The following is a 6,906-nucleotide window of genomic DNA, read 5'->3' as shown; positions in this document are numbered from 1 at the left end:
AATCATCCGGTGCTCTTATAAAAACCAAAGATAGAACATCGCTGCTACACTTGCGACGAGGACTTTCGTAACTGGGAAGAGCTAGAGAACCATCTGATTCAGCACGTTTCCTTGCCGTCAGTCGTGTTAGAAAGACTGCCTTCCGACGACGAAGATATTCCGTCCGAAGATGAGAATTGGTCGGAGGAAGAAGAGAGTCCGCCACCGGTTAAAGTACCCCCACAGAAGATCGACATATCCCAAATACTTAAAAAACGGGCATCTCCATCAAGAAATCTAATCCAGAACCAGACAAATCTTCAAATTCGGCGTTAAATAAATTAAGCGGTCTAGGATTTACAATTAAAAAGAACTCATCACCCATAAAGAAAGAGCCCGATGCAGAACCCGTTAAAAGTGATGTGATGCAAAAGTTAGGGAACCTTGGAGGGATTAAATTGAAACTCAAATCGTCCGGAAATAACACGAATTCATTTAAAGTAGTGAACGGATTAAAAGATTTTAAAGCTTCCGATGACGAGGATGAGGGTAGTGGAAACGAAGAGGAGCCAGATGGAAACGAGGAAGATCATAAGTCAAGCGACCGAGATGGTTCTGCTCCTGACAATGATTCTGCCGATGAACAACCTGACAACCGGAAAAATTCCGAAAGCAACGATTCTGATAAAAGTTCATCGGTCAAAATCCCTAACATCGGAACACCACTTAAAAGTTTGCAAGGTAAAACTATTGCTAAAGTTGAGCCTATGAAAATAGCCTTGAAAACAGCTTCTCAACCAGTTATTAAAGAAATGCCTCCGCTAAAGCCATCTGGAAGGCCGGCCATAAAACAGACGCCAAAGCGAGGTGCAAATCTTCCGATACCACCCAGAGAAATTCCAACGCCTACGAAAGAACTTACGTCTACCACACCACCTACACCCGATAGAATTCAGACGCAAAATGTAATGGAGAATGTAACAGTCAAAAAGGAAGTCGATGTAGGTGAACAATCGTCAAGTATACCGCTATTCTCGACTCAAATAAAGTCAGAAAGGACTTCGCCACCTCCGTTGGTGCCATTCGGCGATGGTAAATCTACGCCAATGTTAGCTACTGTAAAGTCTGAACCTGATGCAAGCTCTTTGCAATCCCTCAACCGCTGTTTTCCAATAACAGATCTACTCCAGCTCCTAACAGTGCATCTAGTGAAGGATCCATCCCAGGAACCCCACTGTTTTCAGTAGCTAAAATGGAAGATAATAGTGCAACAGTCATAGAAATTAACGGTGATTCGAATGACGAGGATGATGACTGTTGTGGTTTCAGCCACACCAGCCCCTGACATCAAGCCAGTTGTACCAAAAACGGAAAACCCTCAACCTGCGTTTGTGCCGCCAGCATTTTCAACATCACAATCAGGCTACGGTACATCTAGCGTCCTCTCGTCGAGATTGTCGGCACCGTCTTCCTTAGAAAAACAACACAATTTCAATTGGAACGCACCAGACTCAAAACCACCAATAGATATGCTTGAAAAAAGCGCTGACGATATTTTCGAGAGTTTGCTGTCTAACTCTGCGAAGAAGGAGAATCTCTCGATATCAGAAGCTAGTGAATACATATCTTTAGATACTTTAGGGCCTCAACATTCTTGTGATATATGCAATACTAGGTTTACTGATTTGTCGCTATTAGAGGACCACAAGCGAATGACGGGACACTCCAGGAGCTTAGTCGCGCCTTCGTCATCCACATTGCTACCTTATAATCCAACGTCAAATATTCTATCGAGTTTGTTACCTGTAAAACAACTTGCTGACCAAGTTGGAAAATTATCTACAATAGGTGGCAGCGGCCCAGGCTTCACGCACCAACAGAATGTGATGATTAATATCCAAGCTTATCCTGGTGCGGGAGGCGTTATGGGCCCGCCTCCACCTTATAACGCTTATCCTTCAGGGCAAAATATGAATCCAGGGTACCAAGGGCAAAATAACATGTACGGCCCATCTGGTGGAAATCAAATGCCAGGTCAATATCCGGGGCAGCACTATATGGGACCGCAAGGATATGGACAGTTTCCAACGTCGATGCCCAGTTCCACTTATCCAGGCACAACACCGCAGTTTTCTGCTCCGCCGTCTCAATATTCTACTAGTTCTCCCTTACAAAGTATGCAGCAGTCAGTGTACGGACAAAGTCCTGCGGGTATGCCCAACATGCAAGGGCAAATGGGCCCACCGGTTGGAGCGCCGTATGTACCTTCATCAAGTCCTGGAGGCACAATGAAATCTCCGAATAACAGCGGTGTACGAATACAAAACGTACAAACGTTTCCACCGGGTCAGCTAGTGGGAATGCCTGGTCAACCTGTTCCAGTGAGCTCAGAATTGTCTTCCCAGCCTTCTGCTCCTGGTCAAATGATAGGGGGACAGATGCCCCCACCTAATCAAATTAGAATGGCAGCTGGTGCTATGGGTCCGCGACCTAGAATGCCTGGTATCCGAGGGCCCGTCTATCAGGCCTGGTATCCAAGTCCACGGCCAAGTACGAGGAGCTAAACCGGGCATGCGCATGCCGATGAAAAGACCAGCGAATATACCGATGGGAGCCAACAATGCCAAAAAGCGACCGTCGATGTTGTTACCAGACAAACATGATAACGAAGACTGCACGGTCATGGCGATGCAGAAGCAAAGGGAAGGTCTGCCCATGATCCACAGCGTGCAAGGTGCCAAAGATAAAATCAATCTGGGAAGTCAAATCTCCATAACGAAGAAACTGTAAATAAAGAGGCTAGTGCAATGGCTAACGTGCTCGCGTCGAGAGGGATCAGCATCAAACAGAAGCAGAAGAGTCGCTCGCCGACCCCCGAGCGGCCATTGCCCCATATACCTAACCTCGGAGCAGGTGTCAGCATCAAACATACTTCAAAGTCCAGTAACTTCTCGATACCCGAAGCGAAGGTGGGCGGTGGTATGCTGTCGTGTAAAATCTGCAAGAAGATGTTTATGAACCAAAATTCTTTGACAGTTCACATGACGAACGCGCATCCTCAGAGCAAAGTACCCTTGTTTAAGTGTGACGAGTGTCCAGCATCTTACCCTAAGTCCTTACAATTGCAGCATCATAAAGGGTGTTCCACAATGTGACAGGACCAAACCGGGAGCTAGGATTGCCCGTAGTAGACTTGGCGCAGGAGGACAACCTTAAGAGATTGAGTAATTTAGGCATTTATAGTTTCATACCTTTAGCGAATAGGGAATTAGCGGGAGGATGTTTTGGTATTCCTGTTATATCGGTACATAATATGCACAATGGGATGACGAGTAGTCTGCAGGCGCTCGGCGCTGATGGTTTGCTCAGCTTAGGTCCTCTCAAACCTTTACCTAAGCCGTGAGTTGTGAAAGACTCGGTACATATGTTGGTACGTCGCTGGTTACTTCTCCAAAGACTTTTGCCGAATATATGGTTCGAAGTCGTGAATATTTCGTGGAACGTGAGTGAATGTACGATACAATTGAACTGTTTTTCTATTCTTTTCAAAAGTTATGGCCAAATCTGTTCAAACTTTGTGAATTTTCAAGTCTTGCAAATATTAGTATTGAATCGTTTTTTATGTACATGTTGGGAGTTATTGAACAACTTGTGATAGATTGTGCTAGCTGTTGTAATTTCGAAATTATTTTCTTAACGATTGAGTACATTTTCTAATACTTTTGATAACGAGTGTGCAATCTTTGAACAAAATTGAAGACATGGTTAACATCACAAAAATTAACGATGTATGCATGATATATGAACCTTGTAATAGTGTAAGAAAATCCGTTAAGTACAGTCAGCTACAAAAGTGGCTCAACAACATTTTTTTTTCACTAAAATAAACTCCAAAGGGTTACTTTATTTTAGATAAACAAAAAAATATGTATCGATAGTAGTTAATGTAAAAAAGTTTTGAAGTTTCAAATTTGTTCAGCTACTTTTGTGTCCAACTGTATGTCATCCGTATATTTTCATGTTTCGCAGTTGTGCAAATGAACTGAATAATACAAATAACTTTCATGTCGTTTTGGGTGAAACTAAAAATAGACATACATTAACATACAGTCAGTGCAAAGTTGCCTAAGCCCCTTTTTGATGTATAACCTAACAATTATGTATTTTTTTATTTAACCCACTTCGCCAAATTCATGCTCAGATAAAAATGCTTTGCTAGTAGTAGTATATATTTTAAATCCGCCCGGATAGTGACCACCGTACACAAGGTGTTAACGTCATAGTGGCCCACGTGTGTCGCGTTCCGGGATCAGCCTGTGTATCCGGTTCCAACAGGCCGGCATAATTGTGTCGACTGTCGACTGTCGAATGGTAATCATATGTCATCAGTCGACTTTCTATTAGACTCCATTCCACTTACCATCAGGTGCAGTGAGATTAATTTGTTATGCATGTATAAAAAAAGTGTTTATGCATTGGCCTAAGTCGTTTAGATATTTTTTTTGTGTTAAAACTAATTTTGTGCTAACGGAATTTAATTTAATGTTCTAAAATTATATGTAGCCACAGATTTTATAAAAAAAAAATGCAATATTTTGTATTAACGTCACAAATACTTGCATACATTGTCTTGTTAATTGTATTATGGAGAAAGTTCTAATTCACTAAGTTCCTGTAAATTAAAGTATATTTTGTTAGATTAATAATTGTATGTTGATAAACGGGAGAGTAATCGTTGGCTCACTTTTACAAGGTCCTACAATATTTTTGCACAAATTGAATTATATATATGAACGGTTGAAAGGCTAATTGATTTAAGCGATATTTTTTTTCGTTTTTTTTTTATCTAGGTTACAAAAACATAGAAAAAAGTGGTGATTTTAAATATGTATGAAACTCAATGTCGCTCACGTAAATTAGCATTTCAACTGTCGGCATGATTCTATGTTTTTTTTTCAGTAAAAAATTGCAATAACCACAAAAGATAACAAGACATTATAGCCAGTGTAACTACTGGACATAAGACTTAACATCTCATGTCTTACTTTGTAATTCAAGGTGTTCGATGGTGTTTTTACTGTTTATGAGAAGTCGTATCGCTTACCATCAGGCGAACAGCAAGCTCGTCTCATTATTATTCAAAACAATAAGAAAACAAAATGAAAACCAATTATTATTGTTTTAAATTTTTTATCGACGTAAAATATTTAAGTATAATTTTTCCAATATAAAAAAATATAGAACCTTATAATAGTGAGCCAGCGAAATATATAATTATTTTGAAAGAGAAAAAGTTTTGGTTTGCAAATTATTAAGTAAGAATTTAGTTGCAGTAACAGAAGTATATTTTTTTTAGTTTTATGCTCGTCTGTACATTGTCCTACAATATTCATATTCATCAAATCTGACCAGATTGTAAAATGTATCGTAAGTAATATTTCTCTTGTAGTATTTAATATATTATTTATTATAATAAGTCGTTAACGAGTCTATATTTTAATGCTCAATGTAGACTTGTTTGTGCTGACTTGTGAAGGTAAATTAACAAGTTGAGTCGACTTTAATAGAAGTACAGTTGGATTGTGAGATTGATAGATCTTGAAATTTTCACAAGAAAACAATTGTATATATGAGTGAATGAATATGGTATGTACATATTTTTTTTTATTATAACACCATTGGTGACTTGAAGAGAAATATTAAAAATTACAATGTCACTTTCATGCCGTCATGTAGCCACATAAATAGCTAAACAAGTTCAGAACTTCAAGTCGTCTATACACGTTAAGTTTAATTGAAAAAAAACCCTGTGAGAAGTAAATATTACTTTATTTGTTTGTAAAGCAAAAAATGTTGGTAAAAACAAAAGTGTATAGGCGATTTGTAGTTTTGAATTTGTTAGTGTGCATGTGGCTTATAACTCATTGTATGAAGTGCTGTTCATGACACCTTCGCCTGTCATATAATACACAACAGTAAAAAAAAATACATACCACTTGGTCGACTTCGGTTAGTCGACCAGTCGACTCAAGGAAATGGCCGAAGTCGACTTGTTTTGATAATTTGACCAAATGCAAAATAATAGATTATAATGCAACTGTAACAAGGTTACAATGTTATGTAGCGAACTGATCGCAGCATATTAATGATACATTATTTAATATTGATTAGCATTTTTTTTATGTATTAATTACTTTGTCATATCTTTTGTGATAATATGCGGGGAATATTAAGAAATGTTATTTTCCACTTCGAAACTATGCAATCAGATTAAAGATATCCAAGACGTTTCGTTACAAATTCAATATTTTTTCACTTGGTACTGGAGGTGGAAGTGTTTATTATAAGGGTCATATGATTAAGTACCATCCTCGACAAATACTATTTAAATATAAACTACTAGCTTCCGCCCGCAGCTTTGCCCGCGTGGATTTCGGGTTTCAAAATGGAGAAGGTGCTCAATTTGTCGGGATGTTTTTTAATTTATGGTGTTATGCAGGTGGTCCGATTGTCCGGTCAGGGTCTGATGATGGGATCGAACTTTTAACCATTAAGGTTGCACACGAAATGACGGAAGCTTAAAAAATGGAGTAACTTCTCCCGTTTTCCCAACATTTTCCATCACTGCTATGCTCCTATTAATTGTAGCGTGATGAAAAGTATACTATAACCAGCTCAGGAGTATGAAAATAATTGTACCAAGTTAAGTTAAAATCCGTCGAGTAGTTTTGTTTCTATAACGGTTATACAGACAGAGACAAAAATTTTACTAATTGCATTTTTGGCATCAGTATCGATCCCTAATCACCCCCTGATAGTTATTTTGGAAATATATTTCATGTACAGAATTGACCTCTCTACAGATTTATTATAAGTATAGATATGCAAAAGTAGCTCAAAAATTGTCCATAACGAAAACATGCATTT

The 6,906-nt window shown here is 38.8% G+C and overlaps 1 pseudogene; it reads left to right on the top strand.

The window, feature by feature from the left end:
• The first annotated feature begins 21 nt into the window (after window positions 1-21).
• Window positions 22-6,279, top strand: LOC119190326 (annotated as a pseudogene).
• Window positions 6,280-6,906: the final 627 nt, after the last annotated feature.

The sequence above is a fragment of the Manduca sexta genome, chromosome 4, assembly GCF_014839805.1.
Source record: "Manduca sexta isolate Smith_Timp_Sample1 chromosome 4, JHU_Msex_v1.0, whole genome shotgun sequence".
Lineage (NCBI taxonomy): Eukaryota > Metazoa > Arthropoda > Insecta > Lepidoptera > Sphingidae > Manduca > Manduca sexta.
Note: the sequence above shows the minus strand (reverse complement) of the source record. Positions and strands in the feature narration are given on the sequence as shown.